The sequence below is a fragment of the Chiloscyllium punctatum genome, chromosome 23 (genome assembly GCF_047496795.1).
Source record: "Chiloscyllium punctatum isolate Juve2018m chromosome 23, sChiPun1.3, whole genome shotgun sequence".
NCBI classification, from domain to species: Eukaryota; Metazoa; Chordata; class Chondrichthyes; order Orectolobiformes; family Hemiscylliidae; genus Chiloscyllium; species Chiloscyllium punctatum.
The window spans coordinates 26,121,390-26,143,215 of record NC_092761.1 but is presented as its reverse complement, the minus strand read 5'-3'; the positions used below and the strand labels follow the sequence as shown (position 1 = coordinate 26,143,215).

Here is a 21,826-nt window from a genome sequence, read left to right as displayed (position 1 = left end):
GATGCAGAGCCATAGCCTTGAAAGCTAGAGCTTCCAAATAAACCTGTTGGACTATAACCTGGTGTCATGTGATTTTTAACTTTGTACATTCTAGTCCAATACCGACATCTCCAAATTATTGTTGCACAAAGGAATTCTCGTAATTTTTAATAGAAAATATGACTTTAATTAAGATCTTTAACACATGATTATTAATCCCTTCCTATATTAATATAATATAATTGTAATTGAAAAGAAATGCTCACTGAACACGGCACACACAGCTACACAAATATCTTCCTGGTCATCTAATTACTGCTCAAGACAAAATCCTGAGTAAGTATCTTATTGGTTCTGAGAACAAGAACCACAATAAACATTTGGTGAGCAGTTCCATCCAATAAATGCACTTGATTTCTGACATTTCACTTCAGTAATTGCACACAAAATATTTCACTAAAACCAATAACAATGCTTTATTACAAATGAGCGAGGACGCTAACATCAGCATACATAGCAGATTTCCAATCCAGGTGAAGTATCGCAAAAAAAAACATGTATTTTGGCTCAGTACAATCTGTAGGTGAAAACATTTTGAGCTTGCACCTTAAAAATCTTTATCTGCTTATTCAGAGAAAATAATGAAAGATGGCACTGTAAATTTATTTTGACTTTCACTCACAAAAATACTCATGTGAATCGCTTCTCGTTTTCTTCCTAGTTCTGATCCAAATGTCGAAATATTTACGATAATAAAACTTTCGGAATAATAAGAGTGTTCTTTGCAAGAACGACATGAAGATGTTCAAGGTCCTCGAATTCCTGTTGAGTCGAATCCCCTCCATAAGGGTCTTATTGTCTCGTGCCGATGTTTTTTTGTGACTGGTGACGGATGTGTTTTCAAATCAAGTGCACTGCAGAAGGATTTTTTAAATTTTCAATTTGTTATGAGCAAAAAAACTGCTTTGAACATGTTTTACTTTTTTTACTCCAAAGTTATTTATCAATGTACAATCATCACAAAATTGTGGAGGTTCCCTGTATCTTACGTTCACTGTCATACACACTTTCACTATCTACTTATTAACTTCCTACTTCTGACAGGAATGTCGAAACATTGGTCATGAACAAACGTATATAAATTAAAAGTACGTCTCAAGAAGCAAACCAATGGATGGGAACATGTCATTCTTGTAATCCTGCATGTTTGACTCAAAAACAATTCTGCTGAATAATAACTGAATGGATCATTTTTGTGAATCCATAAAGCTAGCCATTATATTGTATTCCTCAGTTTACCGATCTTAATGAATATCCAATAATCATCACAGCAAAGTGCTTTTAGAATATCAAATCAATTTATTTTTTCAGATTATAATGTTATTTTTCCAGTCACTGTCATTACAATAATTGCACAATTATTGGAGTTAATCTTTCTAACAAATATAGTGAGAATCGCATTTTAATTGCATCAATTGTTTGTGTACGAACACTACAATATACAAATCAATTTACTGTTCAGGTGAACGATCCCATAATGGAACCAATGACTTCCCATTCAATGCCTCATTGTAAATATTTGATGATTGCTCATTTGAATGATCACGGTAATCTCAGCCTGAAGTGTTCAGAGAACTGTAATTACTTTTCATTAGAATAATTCCTGGTCGTTTCTCCACATTGTTCAGTGAAATAATCAACTAAGATTTCTCAGTATTCTTAAATTAACTGATATAATTTGGACAATCCAATTGCTGCTATTATCTAATAATTGTTCAATAGTTCAGGGTATATCTGTGGAATTATGGCTCATGCATGATATAATGTAAAGATTTGCAGTGTGTGTTGTAAATATCTATTTTTGTTTGAACCCTAGCAAAAGTTGAATTGATTTAATTATGTTTCGCTTACATGTTAACATTACTGTATTTATAAACACAATACAAGTTCATCATTTTTCATGGAACAAAATCATTTAAAATTCTTGTGACGTTTTGAAGTACAACAAAAGATATTTGCATCCCTAATGTTTCCTGAAATAGTCACAGTACATTTTGAACTTTGGGAATTTGAACATTTCTGGAAAGAAGAGAAGTTGTCTTCAGATGAATAGTCGCATTGTGTGACTAATTCATTTATTTTCCTATTCATTTATGTTGCAAAAGCCTTTTAATTTTCTTTTTATTCTGTGAAAACTTGCTTTGAACATATGGAACTATTTTATTGATTTTTGTTCATCAGTGTACAATGATCAAATGATTAGGCATTTTTTCCTATCATGGATCTTCATGAGATTCATATTTAATTAAAGTCATTATTGCTTTGTTACATCATTACTGTAAATTAATAATTCATTTTGTCAGTTCATTACACACAGGAATTATGTAATTAATTCCCATACAAATTATTACAATAAACATCTGATTCATTTTCATTTGTGTTGCCACAGTAAGCATGTGACTATGGTCCTGCCCTTCCGGGGTGGGAACATTATGAAGGGTCCTTGTGGAGCTCTGACAGTGTCTCTACGACAAGATCAGGAGGAATGATTTCAATTCCCACCTTCAGCAGAGATGTGTCAGAGCGGCTCCAAATATTCATGAGAAAATACCTGAGCATAGACTGAACTGCTTTTCAAAACAACATGAAATATACTTCAATCTGCTGTGCATTTCAATCATCACCATATCTACTACTTATTTTCTTCAGGTCACTAATAAAACGATGTATCTAATTCTGCTGGTTCGACATTCCTTGGAAAAGTAGTTGAGAATGTTGAAATCTTAAAGTTGGAAGAGTCTAAGAAATGATACTCACTGTTTTTTTTTCTGTTTGAACGAACCTAGTTCAGACATTTCAAGCACATAAATCCTTATTCTCCAGTGTTATAAAGATGAAAAAATAAACAGTCGAAATTCCTCTTCAGCAAAATAACCAAATGCAACTTCATATTATTCATTGGTCAGTTGATCACCTACAATTGTAACTAAATATTGCAATTCATTTAAATATTGTTATGTGCTTTGAACAAATTAAATTTCTTATTGCTATTCATTCTTGAATTGTCAGGAATTTGTTTTTATTTTCCATCCACCTATTCATAATTCATAAGATTGATATGTTTTCAAAATATCGATGTGCTCATTTGAACATTTAATTTGTCGCTCTCTCACTTATCTCACCGTGCATGATAGCTTCAATGCATTTTGCTAATTAACTCTACAAAACTTAAAATTTTTGTTGACTTTGTTTTCTTGCGCACAAAAGAAGTAATGTAGGTACACTCACCTGTTCTTTATCTCAAATAACACTAAATTTTAATTTATTGAAAAGACTACACTGGGGCAAAAAAAAACGATTCTTCATCTCAAATATCACATTAAATGACACTTTTTCAAATCATGTGACCTCTAAAATGATTTGTATTTTAATTTCATTATAAGAAAGAAAACCTGCTTTGGAAATGTTAGAATCTGTTTCTTTTACTTTCAGCATTAGTTGTCAATGAACAATAATCGCGTAATTATCAGTCATTTTGAGCAAAATAATTTTCTGTACCAAATGTCATTTATTTGACCTTTTATTCGCAATAGTACTCACTTTCCCGGTCGAATTATTTTCTTCCTTATTCTGACATAGATGTCTAAACATTTATCAATAGTATTTTTTTAGAATTATTAAAGCGACTTTTTATATATTAATTTTCTGTTTATCAATCTTAATTATTACGAAATCGATGTCAGAGCAAAGTGCTTTCAAAATATTAAGTTAATTTATCTATCAATATTCTAGAAACAATTAACAATTACAATAATTACACAGCACTTTGTGCTTGTTACGAAGTCTACATTAATGTGTTTTTAATATTTTCCATATTTCGTATTGTGAATGCTACAATATAAAAACCTGTTTGGTCGGGCCAATACACCCAGAAAAGACCAATAACTGCCCTTGCGACATCCTTCGTAAATATCTGACTTTTGCTCATTTGAAAGATCACAGTCATCACAGTCATTGATATTCAGAGAACACCAGTTACTTTACACTGCAATATTTCTCTTCATTTCTGCACATTACTCAGTGGAATAGTAAGATGAGATACCTCATTATTCTTAAATTCATTAATAGTAGTTTTAAAATCAAATTGTTGCTAATATCGAGTAATTGTTCAATTTGGCAAAGGATGTAAATGTGGAATTATGGTTCCATATAATAACTATTGCAAGGACATGTCAATGTAAAATCTCTCAATCATTGTGAATATTGCTTTTCATTTTAAACTTGGAAACACATTTGAAATGATTTGAGTGTAATTCTCTTCAATGTTAACATCACAATAATGGTTGAATATTTTTCATGTGCAAAATTATTTAAATTCCGATGAACTTTTCTGAAGTACACAAAAGAAGGATTGACATCTTTCTTGTTTCATTAAACACTCACGGGAAATGGTGGCTTCTTAGAAACCAGACATTTCCAGAAACAATGAAAGTTGTCTTCAGCTGAATAGTCCCATGGACTGACCCAAGTCATCATTTTGTTCCAATTTACGTGTAGAGCAAAAAGACTTAACTTTGCATTTCATAAAATGAGAAACTGTTCTGAACAAATAGAATGATTGTATTCATTTTTGTTTATCAATTTACAGTAATCACACAAACCTGTCAAGTTGTCATTCTGCAAATTATCATAAAAATCATATTTACTTAAGACATCTGTTAACTCCCATCATTATTGTAAATTACTCTTTAATTTTCAGTACATTTCACACAAGATCCATCCATTTAATTCCAATCCAATTATCACAATAAACATCTGATTAATTTTCACTTGAGTAACCACAGTGAGCATGTAATTGTAGACCTGCTCAGCCTGGTTGGGAACATTATGAAGGAATGTTGTGTAGCTCTGATACCAGACCAGGACGTACAGTTTCAATTCCCATCTTGCACAGAGTTGTGCCAGAGCATCTCTGAATGTTGATTAGAAAATATCTAAGAATCAAATGAATTGCCTTTCAATTCAATATTAGATATGCTGCCATCTGTTGTTCATTCCAATAATCACAGTATTTGCTATTTATTTTCTTCAGGTCACTAATAACAGAATGTATCTAATTCCACTCAATCAATATTCGTTGGAAAATATTTGAGAATGTTGTAGTCATACAGATGAAATATACATAGTAATGATATTCATTGATTTTCTTTTGTTTTGAAGAGCTGAGTTCAAACAGTACATAGAACTTGATGCTCCAGTGCTATAACAATGAAGAGAAAAAATTAATTTCTTGTTCAGTAAAATAAACAAATGCCAATTCCTTTTATTTATCAATTTTTAGTTATTGATCGGTTTATGAAGTGCTTGAAATATGTTTTAGTTTTCCACTCACCTATTTATATAGAATGTCAGATCGAACTGCTGTGAAAATATCCAAGTGCATTTATTTGAAAATTGACTTTGCATATTTATCACTGTGGGATATAGGTAAAGCAGTGTTATTTCTGCAATCATTGTTTATTCAAGGTAAATGAACTCACACCAATGTATAATTGTTTCAGCCAAGAGCTGAGGTAACAAGAATGAAAACTATATGAAGGAAATATATAATTGCTTTTGTATTAGCTAAAACGTGCATACAAGAATGAAATGTGTCTGCAAATAACGGTAGATGTTACAGTCAAATAGATAAGGTGCTGTGAGGGGAGGGGGTGTAGGTTAAGCTAGATATGCCTGTACAAACAGTTACAAGCATCTGTTTCCCGCTTCAGCAGAAACAAAAAAAAAATCAAAAGGTCATAAAGCTCGGTGTAAATAAAGAATAAAAGGAAATTATGCTTTGGTTAGCATGGAAACAGATGGCAGTGAAGAAGGATAAATAACAAGAAGACCATCGAAGGAGGTGGTCAAAAGGCCTTGTGAGGCCAGAGATAGACATTTTTTCATGGACAAGGCCGGATGAGTTCAGAGATAAACAGCCGGTTTAGATTAGCAACAGATGTAAACAGGGGAGGAGCAATGGGAGGAGGGAAGAGAAATGAATTACATAAATATTGTGTACTCGTTAAATTCAGTGTGTGTGTGTGTGTGTGCCTTGTGGACAGTGGACACCACACCCCTCTTGCAACAGCATAATAAACGATATTACTGATTCAGGTCTTGTTCCGGACTGAAGTTATTGAAGTGACTGAACTTCGTTTCTCACAATCACTTATCTCATTTATTGCATGATGTCTGAAGTGTGTTTTGCTCAGCAATTCTATCAACTATTTAAAAAGTCTAATCTTAAATAAGATCCTTAACACCCAATTATCAATCTATTCCTAATTCATGTAAATATCTCAATTTTCTTGAAGTCAATGTTCACACAAAACAGTGCACATAAAGCGACACAAAGATATTCATAAAAGCTAATTACTGTTCAGTGGAATAACCCGAGTATCTTATTGTTCCTGAGACTAATGACAACAGTAAGCATTTGTTTACTAGTCCATGCAGTGAGTGCATTTGATATCTAATATTTCAGTTCAGTCGTTAATGACGATTTATGTTGTTTAAAACAATAATTCTAATTTATCATGGATATTGACTGTAATACAATAACACTGGAAACATTTTTTAAACTATTCTAACAATCTAAGCTCCTCTTCTGTTGTGTGTGTGCAAGAGACAATTCAAATTATAACCATTTTTGTTGCAAATTCAACAAACGCTACATTTTGAATTTATGAACTTCTTACATTTTTGCAAAAAGGTTAGTCTTCACTCTATGTCATATTAAAAGACTGCTTTTTCCAATCATGCATGCTACAAAATGATTATTGCTTTCATTGCATTGTAAGAAAAGAAGTGTTGATTTTTTTTTGTTCTTTCAATTCCAACATTATTCATCATTGTACAATAATGACACAATTATTCCAATCGCTTTATATACCACCCAGCAGTGACTTCATTGTTTGTTTAGTTTCATGCTCATTTTCATGATCTATTAATTCTCTTCCTTAATCTGACACTTTGATTATAATATTAATCAACGTACCATCTCTACAAGGAATCCAGTGGAAAGAAACTCGCAAGTAAATATCCAATCGACATCACAGCAAAGTGCTTTTGAAATATTGAATCATGTTAATTCTTCATATGCATTGCAGTGTACAATCTCTCAATCATTGTAACAACCAATTTTTATTTTACCTGTTGAAACATAGTTGTAATAATGTAAATATATTTCACTTCAATGCGAACACTTCTTGTGTTTGTAATCACAATAAGACTTAAACATTTTTCATGCAACAAAATCCAATGAAAAAGCATCAGCATCTCTTTATTGTTTCATTCAACAATAACAATAAATTTTGAATTTTTGAAAGTTGAACATTTTTAAAAAGAAGGCATGTTGTCTTCAGTTGAATGTTCGCATTGAATGACTTATTCACAGTATCTGCTGTTTATTCTCTTCGGGTTCCCAAGAATAGCAATTAACTAGTTCTGCTGGTTCTAAATTCCTGGAAAATATTTGAGAATGTTGGGGTCTTAAAGGTGAAAAGACTAAGTGATCCTAAGTGATCATTTTTTTTTGTTCGAAAGAACTTGATTCAAACATTTCAGACATTCACATCGTTATTCTGCTGTGTTACAAGGGGGGGGGGGGGGGGGGAAACAAGTCGCTTTCTTCATCTGTAAACATATGCCACTTCCAATTATTCATTACTCAGCTAATTACCTACATTTGTTATTAAAAAATGCAATTCATCTAAATATTGGAATGACCTTTGATCAAATTAAATTTCTAATTATTTTTCATTCGTGAATTGTTGGAGATTTTTTTTTGTTTTCCAGTCATCTATTCGTATTGAATGTAAATTTTACATGCTTTGACAATAGCGGAGGGTGTTTATTTGAAATTTGTCCTTGATTACCTCTCACTGATTTTACTTATTGCATATCATTTCACATTGGCTCAGTCATTAACAATGCTGCCTCACAGTGCAATGGATCTCGGTTTGATCCCATCCTTGGGTAACTATCTTTGTGTACTTTACCCATTCTCCCCAAGTCTATGTGACTTTGCTGTGGTTTCCTCCAACAATCCAAAGATGTGCTGGCAATGCTAAATTGTACATTGTGTTCAGGGATGTGTATGTTAGTTAGCAGTAAATGTAGAGGAATATGGTCGGGAAATGTGTTTGGGTGGGTTACTCTTTGGAGGATCATTTTTTTTCAATCAAATGGCCTGTTACCACACTGCTAATAGGGATTCTACAATAGTTTAATTGCGTTTCTCTCAGCAATTCTAACTTTTTTAAAGTTGCCTTTAGTTAATATCTTTCACACTTGTTTATCAATTCTTCCTAAATCTTGTAAAATATCTCAATATTTTTGAAATCATTGCTCACACAAAAAACTAAACATGAGGTCACATTTAGGGCTTCATGACCAGCTAATTAATGTTCAGGGGAATGATCAGAGTAACTATCTGATTGTTCCTGAGATCAATCCCCACTGCCAAAGTAAGGATCTGTTATCATTCCCTCCAATAAATACAGTAGTTGTCCTCTGGTATTTCAGTTCAGTAATTACACACGGTACTGGTTGGTTAAAGCAGTGGTTATTCTTTATTATGAATGGTCAAGGATTCTAACGGAAGAGATGTTCATATGTCCTGATGTGTTACATGATCACAAACAGGTTTTCAGTCTAAATATTGCAAAAAAAAAATTGGTTTAGTTCAACTGCCGATGTTAACATTTTCAGTTCATGTCCATTAAAAATATTTGGAGAAAGTGAGGAAATCAGATGTTGGAGATCAGCGTCAAAAGTATGGTGCTGGAATAGCACAGTAGGTCAGGCAGCATGTGAGGAGCAGGAGAAACCACGTTTCGGACATAGACCTTCATAGGGAATCTCTGGCTCCATGGATGCTGCCTGGTCTGCTGGGCTTTTCCAGCACCACACTCTCGACATTAAAAATATGTGTCTGCTTATGTGAGGTTATTGACTTATGTGAGGTTATAAACAATTATTGACTGTTTCCTCTGTAATATAAATTTACTGTGCTTTCTATTCACTCAAGTTCTCATATTAATTGCTCCTCGTTTTCTTCTTAATCTGATACAAATCTCAAAATTCTGGGCACAATAAAAGCGATATGAATTATAAATTAGCATCTGGACAAGAGAACCAATGAACAGCTACATCGACTTCTTGAACAGCCTATATATTTGAATGAAAAAGCAATGCCTTCTAAAAAATCTCTGCACATCTGTATCCTTTTTCAATTCAATAATCCTGTAAGTAGCTTATAATTGTTAGTTGATCTCTCTTAATGACTATCTAATCAATCTCACTGTAAACTGCTGAAAAATATTGAATCATTTTGTTTGTTAAAATGCAAAGATTCATTCTCAATTCATTATTACAACAATAAGTGAACCATATTTATCTATCCACTCAGGTCAAGTGACCTGTGGCTCATAAGTGAACATTCTAAATATTCCTACAGCTGGAGAAATTGGAGCTGAAAAGGTAGACAAAATAATCAGCTCCAGAAAACAGTGGAAGGCCCGGTCAAAGAGCTCACAAAGGTTCGGGAGATCCAGTTACAACCAACCTGAGAGTTGTATTTGGAGAGGTTGAAGTAGACTTCCAGCCAGTGCCTGAGCATTATATACCTCACTTGAGAATGACAACAACAGAAGGGTGTTTACTCGAAACCCATTGGATGCTTAGAATCCAGAAGTCTGGTAAAATGTTGTGAAACATTTCCCAAATCATGGAGATCAGCTCAACATTATTGAAATCAAGGTACTTGTAATGGTCTTCAAGGCCACCTAATTACTGTTCGGTGAAAACCTCTTGGTAAGTACCTTATTGTTCTCAGGATCAATTATCACAGCAATCATCATGTTCTAATCAGATCCAAACATATGTACGAGACACCTTATTATAATTTACACACTATAACTTTCCCAGACCAATGATGACACTTTATTACTTATGGCTGTGGACGCTAATTGTAACATGTATTGAGGTGAAGCAAGTCCTGACTACAGGCAAGTTTTCTGATAGGTTTCCAATCTAATAATTATGATAAAATATAATTGAGGTTCATTACATTGTGAACAGATCCCCATAAAAGGAATTCATCTGTTTATTCAAAGACAATAGTGAAACAAATACCTTGACAAATGCTGTTGACTGTATTTTTCTGTGAAAAAAAGTTCCTTACTGACTTATTTTCTTTGTAATTCTGACTCGTGTCTAAATATTGATTATATGAAAAATTGCATGAATGAAATATAATACATAACTTGTTCTTATTATATATTATATTTCTCTAGAAGGAAAGCAGAGACACCAAGTTTAGAATTCTTGAAGATCTGAGGATTTTGAATAACAAACCAATGTTCACTGAATGTCCAATGTCTTTTCAAACCATCATGCCAGCATTTTAATTCTCAGTTGACTGATCTTAATAAATTACTAATCAACATCAGAGCAAACCTATTTGGAAATATTGATTCATTCACTTTGTCAGAGTTCTAAAATTAATTAATAATTTATTGTCTCTCCAAAAATCACACAGCAATTCAGTTTAGGTTTCGTAATAAACATCATCAAATTCACATTTTAGTTTAATCCATTATGTCTTAGTGCCAATATTACAAAGAATAATAGTTCTCTTATTCCAGGTCGGCACAACAACAAACTAACTAATGATTCCCCATCCAACACTCACAGATAATATCTGTTCCTTTCTCCTTTGAATGTTCACAGAAATCATTGGATTAATATTCAGTCTTACATATTAACAGACATCTGATTGTTTTGCACTTCAACAAATTCTGTTCATTTTGACACATCACAGGCAGCGATATGAGATTTCTAATCATTTTTAAGTTTGCTATGAAATGGTTTTAAGACTAATTGTTGTTTATATCTAATATTTAATAATTGATCAAATCCAGTATATCCAACTTTCAGTGTGAAATTTAGGCTCAGTGATGGAAACGTATTGCACTGTATAGATACCATTGGTAGCGAATGGTGATTTTTTTTTGCAATACTTCAATCTTAGTTGTTTTTCTGTTGTGGGTGTGGCCTGCCTCCATCTGGAACAGAAAATAGTTCATATTGGCTCATACAAAATGCCTGACAATCAAAAAGAGGCAGAGTACCTGAGAACTAAAACACAAGGTGTCAGAGGGGTGATAAATAAGACTAACAGTCTGTTCCAGCATTTCATTAAAAAAAACACACTACCAGTGGACCTACTCCAACACCAGGACTATAGAATTCTATACAGCATACAGACAAATGACCAATCCCGATCTTCATAAATGAAAGGATAATTGTCCCAGTAAATGAATAAACAGCAGCTGCAGGATGCAGCCCAGTTAACTCAGTAAGCAGCTATCACGACAACAGAAGAGTTTGTTTGTCAGAAAAGTTATTATTTTAAAGTTACTCAGAACATTAAACAAAGGTTCTAATTGCAGATTCTTGAGAATCATAGAGGTAATTTGCAACACAAGTTAGATACATGTAACCAATGCCTATTAAAAAGCATTAGAGAAAAGCATTTAGACTTAGATGTGAAGTTAGCTACTTTTAGGAATTAACTTCAAGATATGATGTTCACTGCCCATTAATTATAAAGTCCTGACAGTTAGAGTAGCTATATGATTTTACACAATGTAACGAACTTTATAACACAAGTCATATTACTAATCTTATAGCAAGTAAGTTAAAACTAACTGTCGTTTGTATTTCTTTGTACATAAATAATTAGGACAGTGAACAATATGTGGAGTAATTGACTTTGATAAAGTAAAATATAATAAACAGTAGAATTCAAAATGTCACACCAGATAAGGCATCCTGAGAGGCCCGAGGGAGTGTAGCAATAACTTTGGAATCTGAATGAATGAGATGGTGGAAAGATCCCAAGGCCTGGAGATTATAGTACCTGTTAAACAACATGAGATAAGAATCTGGGACTGTCCATTAGGATGCCCATCTGAGACTATGTGTTTGGTTTGAGTGTCTGGATGAGGAGGAGAGGGCTGTCACATTATATGTGCATAAAAATGCAGCTTTTTACTGTACATGTTACAGTGTGTCATGGATCTCCCTTCCGAGATTGGCCTCGGGGGACGGTCCCTTCATGAACTGATTGTTGCATGAGTAAACATCTTCCACATACCTGAGCTCAGCCTGCCTCCTGAGTCTTCATTCCCTGTCAAGGAAAAACACTTCTGCAGCTCTAATGACATTTCAATTCAATACAAACATTTATTGTGTGTGAAATGATTACATTTTGAGCAATGTCATTTTCAGGATAAAATTGCTTTTCATTTGCTTTTTTTGATATACAAGAAAACAATGGGGGTATATCCATTAGCTCTTTAGTTCAACTAACACTAAATTTTAAATTATGGTAAAGACTACAATAGGGGAAACGGGAACTAGTCTTCAGCTCAAATGTCACATTAAATGATTGAAAAAAAAGGAAACAATCATGTGTCCTCCAAAATGATTTTTTATTTTTATTTCATTTTAAGAAAAAAATTGCTTGGAGATGTTGAAAATTTTCCTTTTCCTTTCATGTTACTCATCAGTGACAAATACTCACCCAATTATGAGAATTCCTTTCCGGATGAAATGTCATTGACTCCACCTTTTGTTCACAGTCATAGTCACTTTCATGGCCTAATCCGTTTCCTCCTAATTCTGAAATAAATGTCGAAGCATTTATTGTGATAAAAGTTACATTAATAAAATGGACATGACACTTCAAGAAAACTACTGGAAGAAAGCATATAACTTTTACGTTGCGTGCATTTTTGAACAGTCATTTTTTTTTCAATTATTGCTGAATGATTTTCTTCACATCATACAGCTAAGTTTTATGCTTTAATTTTCAGTTTCTTAATCTTAATGAATATCCAATCAACATCAGAGCAAAGTGTTTTCAAAATATTAAGGCAACTTATCTGTCAGGATTCTAAAAGCAATTATCAATTACAATAATTACACAGCAATTTAACTTAGACTTCGTAAAAATTCAGTGTTTTTAAAATTTCATTCATTATTTCTTATTGTCAATGCTACTATATTAATACCATTTGTTCAGGCCATTGCAAATACAAAACGACCAATAATATCCCTTGCAAAATTATTTGTAAGTATCTGATTTTTGCTCATTTGAATGATAATAATTATCTCAGCCTTTGAAATTCAGAGAGGTCCAATTACTTTCCCCTGCAATATTACACTTCATTTCTACATATTACTCAGTCTAATATCAAGATGAGATATCTCACTATTCTCAAATTCACGAATATGATTTTAAAAATCCCTTTGTTGCTAATATATCTTGTATACAATAATTGTGCAGTCCAGTAAGTGGTATAAATGGGGAATTATGCTTCTGTACAATAAATACTGCAAGGACATAGCAATGTATAATCTCACAGTCATTGTGAATATTGTAATTATTTTTAACTTGGAAACATTTTTGAATTGATTTGATTATAATTTACTTCGATGCTGACACTTATTGTATATCCAATCACAATATCAGTAGATTATTTGGAGGTATCATCGTTCATTCCAATAATCACAGTATCTGCCATATACTTTCTTCTGGTTACTAATAGCAAGATATATCTAATTCTACTCAATCAATATTCCTCAGAAAATATTTGAGAATGTTGCAGTCATAAAGCTGAAATACACGAAGTCATGATAGTCATTAATTTTCTCTTGTTCTGTAGATCTTAGTTAAAACAACACATAGAATTTTATGTTCCAGTGCTATAAATATGCAAAAAGATCAATTACTTCTTCAGTAAAATAAACAAATGTCACGTGCTATTATTACCAATTTTTAATTACTGGTCAGTTTATGAATTGTGTGAGGTTTGTTTTTAGCTTTCCAGTCACCTATTTATATTGAATGTGACATTGAAATAGTGTGAAAATATCAGGGTGTGTTCATTTTAAAGTTCAATTTGCATATCTCTCACTTATCCCATTGATTGCATGATGGTTTAAGAATGTTTCACTCAGCAATCCTCGTAATATCAAAAACTGCCTGATTTTAAATCAGATCATTTGCACCCAATTATCACTCTGTTCCTAATTGATATAAATATCTCAATTTTATCGAACCCAATGTTCACACTAAGCATTACACATAAAGCAACACAAAGACTTCCATCACCATCTGATTATTGTTCAGTAGAATAACCTTATTGCTCCTGAAACCAATGACAACAGTCAGCATTTGGTTACTATTCCATGCAACAAGTGCAATTGATATCTTCTATGTCAGTTCAGTAGTTAAAGATGATTTATGTTGCTTAAAACAATGCTTCTACTTTATCACGGATATTGACTGTAATACAATCATGCAAACAACAAACGTTTTATCATTCTAATAATCTTTAAGTTTACTCATTTTACATTTGTGTGCAAGAGATATTTCAAATTACAACCATTTTTAGTGTATAATTCAGCAGACCTAAATTTTGAATTTGGGAAAGTCTCCATTTTTGCAAAATTGAAATAGTTTTCAGAATAGATAACACAATAAATGATTTTTTTTTCAAATCATGTTCTCTGCAAAATGAGTATTGGTTTCATTTAATTGTAAGAAAAGAACTGCTTTGAATCAACTGCTTTGATTCTTTTTGGTTTTTCTATTCCAACATTATTCATAACTGTACAATAATGACACAATTATTATAATTCCTTTATGTACCAAATGTCATTGACTGCATCATTTGTTCACTTTCATGCTCACGTTCATTATCTATTCACTTTCTTCCAAACTCTGACACAAATGTCTGAACTCTGATCATAATATTAATCATCTAAATTAAAATAACATGTCTCTATGAGGAAACCATTTGACAGAAATTCATATTTCTTGTGTTACCTGCATTTTTTAGTAGAGAAAGAAAAGAATTGTTCTATAATCACTGATTGGCTCATTTTTTCTTCAATTCATAAAGCTAGTTACTATATATTAATCCACAATTTACCAATTTTAATAAATATCCAATCAACATCAAAGTGTTTTTGAAATATTGAATCATTTTAATTGCTCATATTACAACATTATCAAGCCATTGTCATGATAATAATTGCGCAATTATTTGAGAAAGTTTTTTGAACAAGTAAAGTGAAATTCACATTTTAATTTGACCAATTGTTTCTAAGTACCAACACTGCAATAGGAAACTTTATTTTCAGGTCAAGTTTCTCACAATGGACCCAAGGACTTCCCATCCAAAATTAATTGTGAATGTCTAATGTTTGCTTATTTGAATAATCTCCATAATCACAGACTTTAAACTCACAGACCTGCAATTACTTTTCACTGCAATAATTCCTGTTTGTTTGCACATATTCCTCACTAACATAGCAAAATGAGATTTCTCATTATTTCTAAATTCATTGATCGAATTTTATAATCCAGTTGTTGCTCATACCTAATAATTATTCAATCCAGTATTTGCCGTAAATGTGGAATTATGGCTCTTTACATGAATAACTAAATATATTGTAGTGTACAATCTCTCAATCATTGTTAACATTAATTCTTATTTTACCCACGGAAACATAGTTGAATTCATTTACATAAATTTCAGTTTGTTGCGAACATTTATTGTATTTCTAATCACAATAAGAGTTAAGTATTTTTTCATGCAACAAAATCATGTAAAATTCCTGCGTTTTGTTAAGTCAAATGAAAAAGAATTAATAGCTCTGTATTGTCTCATTAAACAATGACAATGCATTTTGAATTTTTCGAAATTGAGCATTTTTGCAAAGAAGGGATGTTGTCTTCAGCTGAATAATCGCATTGAATGACTAATTCATAGAATCTGCTGTTTATTCTCTTCGAGTTCCCAAGAAACCAAATTAACTAATTCTGCTGGTTCTAAATTCCTGGAAAGTAATTGAGAATGTTTGAGTCTTAAAGATAAAGAAGTCGATGTGATTGTACTGATTTTTTTTCATTGGAAAGAGCTGAATTCAAACATTTCAGACACATAAATCGCTATTCTGCGGTATTGCAAAGAGGAAAAGCAAGTCAATTTCTTCATCAGTAAAACAAACAAATGTCACTTCTCGTTATTCATTAGTTAGCTCATTCCCAAATTTGTTGTTAAACAATATAATTCACCTGAATATTGTTGTGTCCTTGGATCATATTAATTTTCTAATTATTGTTCATTCATGATTTGTTAGGGATTTTTACTTTTCGTTTTGCACGTCTCTCACTTATCTCACTTCTTACATGGGGGCTGGGCATTGAGAACAGAGGATCAGTGGTTAGCACTTGTGTCTTACAGTGTTATGCACTTGGGTTTGATTCCATCCTCGGCCACATGTTTGTGTTGAGCTTGCATGTTCTTGTTTTCTCCCACAATCCAAAGATGTCCAGATTAGGTAAATTGGCCATGCTAAGCTGCACGGTCTGTTCAGGGATGTGTAGGTTATGTGCATTAGTCAGGGGTAAATGTCCAGTAACCTGAGAGCAGAATGGTGCTGAGTGGATTATTCGTTGGAACGTCAGTGTAGATTTGTTGGGCCAAATGGCCTGTTTCCACACAGTAGGGATTCCATATAATTAGAATAGTGTTTCGCTAAACAAAACGGACAATTTTTAAAAAAATGTTGCCTTTAAAACTTACCTTTAATAGTCAATTGTCAATCTTGTAAAATATCTCAATGTTACTGAAATCAATGTTCACACAAAACACTGCACATAAAGCCACACAAAGATCTTCATGACCATCTAATTACTGTTCAGTGGAATAATCACAGTAAATATCTTATTGTTCCTGAGATCAATCACCACTATCACAGTAAGGATCTGGTTATCATTCCCTCCAATAAATGCAATCATTGTCATGTGGTATTTCAATTCAGTAATTATACACCATACTGGTTATTCAAAGCATGGTTATTCTTTATTATGAATGGCCAAGGGTTGTAAAGGCAAGAGATGTTGTTTGATCTGATTTGTTGCATGTTCTCAAACAGGTTTTCACTATAAATATTGCAAAAAAATGTTAATTTGGTCTTGTTCAACTGCTGATGCTAACCTTTTCAGTTCACGTTCACTGAACATATTTGGAGAAAATGAGGAAAGCTGAAGCTGAAGATCAGAGCCAAGAGTGTGGCATTGGAAAAGGGCAGGCACATCCAAACAGCAGGAGTATTGACCTTTCGAACATTAGGCCGTCATCAGAAAAAATTCCTGATGAAGGGCTTATGCCCAAAACGTTCATTCTGCTTCTCCTCGAATGCTGCCTGAACTGCTGTGCTTTTCCAGTGCCACACTTTTGACATTAGAAATATTTGACTGAATATTCAGAAATTATACTAAAAGTTGCTTCTGTCAATTTAATTTTCTGTGCTTTCTATTCACTAAAGTTTTCATGTTAATTGCTTCTCCTTTTCTTCTTAAATCTGATACTAGTCTCAAAATACAGAACACATTAAAATTCACATGAACTATAAATTTGCATTCTCGACAAGAAAACCAATGGAAGGCGATATAGAATTCTTGAACAGCCTAGACATTTGAATGAAAAAGCAATTCCTTCCAAAAAATGTTTGGACGTCTGAAGAATTGAATCTTCCTTTCAATTCAATAATGCTGCAAATAGTTTATAATTGTTAGTTGATCTCTCTGAATGAGTACCTAACCAATGTCCATGTAACCAGCTGAAACATTAACAACAGATCGATAACTGGGTGTTAAAGATCTTGTCTGAACCCAACAAATGTTTGGAATTTACTCGAATTCCACCAGAAAATATTCTTGAATCATAATACAAGAAATGAGATATGTGAGAGATGTGCAAACTTTATTTTTAAATGAACAAACTCCAATATTTTCAAAGCATTTCAATCTTATGGTCAAAATGAACATGTGAATGGAAAAATAAAAACAAGTTTCTGACAATTCATAAACTGAACAACAATTACAAATTTACTTTGATCAAAGGACAGAAAATATGTAGATGAATCACACCATTTAGTTACAAAGTAGGTAACCAGCTGACTGACAAGTAATAGGTGGTAGCATTTGTTAGTTTACTGAAGAAGATATCAACTTTATTTCAAATTTATAGCACTAGAGAATAATGTTTAATGTGTTTTAATTTTTTGGACTTGCCCCTTTGCAACAAAAAAAATCAATCTCATTACTTAGGCATCGTAATCATTAATTCTGCAACATTTTCAAATATTCTCTAGGAACTTACAAGCAACAGAATTAGATACAGGTATCCCCATTATCCAAAAGTAGAGCGTTATTATGAAACCTTTCATAAGCTGAAAAGTGGTAAATCGAAGAAGCATTAATCTTTTTCCTTTTTTTCGTAAAAGTGAAAATCCTCTTCAGATTCCTTTCAGTTAAAGAAAGCAGGGACAGATGTTAGTCTTTTGGAAAAGCCAAGTGGCTAAAGCAAACTTTCCAAAAGTGGGGGATACGTGTACACATATTTCTTGGTAACCTGACATAAATAAGTATCAGATTTTGTGATTATTGATATAATAGATAAAAGCAGATCTAATGTTGGATTGAAAAGCAATTCAATCTGTAATTTAGGTACTCTGTAATCAACATTCAGAACAGCTCTTGATATATTTGTGTTGAAGGTGTGATTTGAAACCTTCCCTCGGGTGCAGTAATAGAGACACTGCCACAATTCCACAAGATGCTTTCATAATGTTCCCACTCAGGACGGTAGGACTGCAATATTATGTTTAATGTGGTTACTCAAATGAAAACTAATCAGCTGTTTATTGCAGTAATTTGAATGGGAATTAATTAGGTAGTTTCTGTGTGTAATGGACTGGAAATTAAACAATATTTTACAATAACAATAGAATAAAGGAATGATAGACTTAAATAAACAGGAATCGCATGACAATTCTTTGAAAGACAAATTGACAAAACTGCATGATCATTGTACTTTGATTTTTAAAATGCATCAGTCACTCAATGTGACTATTCAGCTGAAGACAATTTCTCTTCCTTTCAACAATGTACAACTTCGAGGGGAATGTATTGTGTGGGGAACATATGGCCTCTGTAATTGTTGAAGCATTTAACTGTTACCATAGAGATAATCCTGATCAAGTTAAAAATCACAGCACATTCCAAAAGCTTGTACTTCCAAATAAACCTGTTGGACTATAACCTGGTGATGTGTGGTTTTTAACTTTGCCCACCCCGCTCCAACACCGGCTCTTCCACATCAGAATCCTGACATACAGCCCCACTGAAACTGAAGTGCCTGTTAGATACCTGACTGAGCCACAGGGGTGTGGGCGAGGGGTATGTGGTTAACCACAAAGTGCTGAGCTGAACTCGACTTTTTAACTGCCATTGCCATGGAGATAATATTCACAGACAGCATCCATTTAAAACCACAAAGATACAAGAATGGGAGCTGTACATCAGACAGGCGGGGAGTTACCTGATGCTGCCTGAAGGTATTTTGCATGTACACTATCCATGTAACTGCCATGTCTCACCAATAAAGACTCAAAGAAGACCTCTCAGAGTTCTGTGCCTGGTTATTCCTATCCAGCAGGGTTCAGGAATATGAGCACACAGCAGTCAGTCTTCACAGTGGAGGATACGAAGAGCATGGCAGTAATTGATAAGGAGACTGAGGAAGGTGAGGACCTAGATAATAACCATTATCATGAAAGAATTAGAGCTGGGCAAGTTAATGGAGCTAAAGGTGGACAAGTCTCCTTGTCCTGATGGAATACATCCCAGGGTACTACCAGAGTTAGTGGGAGAAATAGTAAATACACTTAGAGTTATAGAATCCTACAGCAGAGACAGGCCCTTTGGCCCAAACTGGCCCATGCCGACCAGAATGTCTCTCCATGCTAACCCCATTTCCCTGCACTTGGCCCATCTGCTTCTGACCCTTTGCTATCTATGTATTTGTCCAAATGCCTTTTAGATGTTGTTAATGTACCCACCTCAACCACTTCCACTGCCAGCTCAGTCCATATACATACCACCCTCTGTGTAAAACAGTTGCCCCTCAGCTTCCCTTTCAGAATTTCTCCTCTAACCTTAAACTGATGCCCTCCACTCCTTGATTCCCTGGGAAAGAGACTGAGTGCATTCACCTTACCTCAGCATCTCATGATCTTATACACTTCCAGAAACGATCCCACCTCTGTTTCCTCTGCTCTAAACAAAAAAAAATCCTCGCTTGTCCAACCTCTCCCTATAACTCAGACCCCTGAGCCCTGGCAAATATTCTTTTAAATTTGTTCTGCACTTTTTCCAGTTTAATAACTGAAACCTACATTACATTCATCACATTTCCAGTGTTTCCCCACGGCGCTGGAACAGACGTGACAATGCCAATAGATTACAAGCCCTGTTCGATAATTAATTCCTTTACAACAATCCCGTTTCCATGGTTTTCCATGGTGCAGGTATCCTTGTGTCTGTCTGGTTGCATGATTAATTAAAACCTTGTCCTCATACAAAACAAACCTGTAACTTAATTGTTCCTGGGAAATGTGCCATGTTTTTTCAGACTTTTAAAAACAAATGAACTCTCTCTCCTCAGTCACCACGCCGACATGGACTTGGCTGTGTCTCAGTAATGTTTCCAGCCACACTGAGATTTGAAATATTCGCCCACGGACAGAATACACACCTTTCCTTCCAGATGAAAAGGCCAGTGATATTCAGATCGGCACGGATCAAGTAACTATCAAAACTGAACAGGAAGTTCAATTTGAATTTCTCATCCACAAATCCGCCCTTTCAGAATTCTACAACAGAGAAAACAAGTTACCACTGTTAATACAGGATGGAAATTGATAAGACAATTATAGGATTAAATTGTAGTTTCTTTGTTTCCCCCAAAGCTTTAAATCTCAGTCTCACAATTTCTCTCTTCTGTGAACTGAAATCCAAACCAATCGCCTCACTCCTTTCCTCCACACCCAGTTCTCACACTCTCTCTCCTCTCTTTGAACTCAGCTTCCTAGCTCCTGCCTGCAGACTAAGAACTAATAAAAGAGGGGTGGCACGATGGCGCTGCTGCCCCACAGCACTAGGGTACCAGGTTCGATTCCAGCCTTGGGTGACTGTCTGTGTGGAGTTTGCACGTTCTCCCCGTGTCTGCGGGTGCTCCGGTTTCCTCCCACAATCCAAAGATGCGCAGGTCAGGTGAATCTGCAAGGCTAAATTGCCCATAGTGTGAGGTGCTTTAGTCAGAGGGAAATGGGTCTGTGTGGGTCACTCTTCAGAGGGTCGGTGTGGACTGGCTGGGCCGAAGGGCCTGTTTCCACACTGTAGGAAATCAAATCTAATCAAATCAATGAGTCTGACTCGGAGCCTCCTGGGTGTTGGTGAATCCTCCCCCAACCTCCCAGGGTTTCCTTCCGGGTCAGACTCGCACTGATTTTTTTTTCCCCCAATCTGGAACCTCTTATTTATTTCCCCCACTTCGATCCTCTGATGAGAACCATCCGGCACGCACTGGCCAAATCATATCTGGTTGAAAGAAAATTAATGTTCCTTTCCATAACATTCCTGAATCTTCACCCGAGTTCTGATAACTTTCTGCAAAATGCTCTCCCACAGATACGCCGACCACTTGTCACGATACCGGGGCAGGGACCATTCTCCTGGGTCCTGTTCTCAGAGGGAGGAAGGGAGGGAGCTGGCAATGACAGATTAATCCCACACATCCACAGCCTCCCTCGCTGGCACTGACCCATACTGCACATACGCCAACAATTGGCCAGCACTGCGCCTGTGCACAGGTCT

The 21,826-nt window shown here is 34.3% G+C and overlaps 1 long non-coding RNA gene across 4 annotated transcripts in view; it reads right to left on the bottom strand.

Annotated features, from left to right (window-relative positions):
• Positions 1 to 430: 430 nt before the first annotated feature.
• Positions 431 to 21,826, bottom strand: part of LOC140494039 (uncharacterized) — a 44,478-nt gene continuing 23,082 nt past the window's right edge. The window contains exons 2-5 of one of the 4 annotated variants that reach the window (XR_011963869.1): positions 20,706 to 20,823; positions 12,614 to 12,711; positions 12,185 to 12,217; positions 431 to 893 (exon numbers count right to left, since the gene is read on the bottom strand). This is a non-coding gene — a long non-coding RNA (uncharacterized lncRNA). Of the gene's footprint in view, positions 894 to 10,286; positions 11,091 to 12,184; positions 12,218 to 12,613; positions 12,712 to 20,705; positions 20,824 to 21,826 lie in introns of those variants that run through there. The other 3 variants (XR_011963871.1, XR_011963868.1, XR_011963870.1) reach the window with 3 other exon arrangements.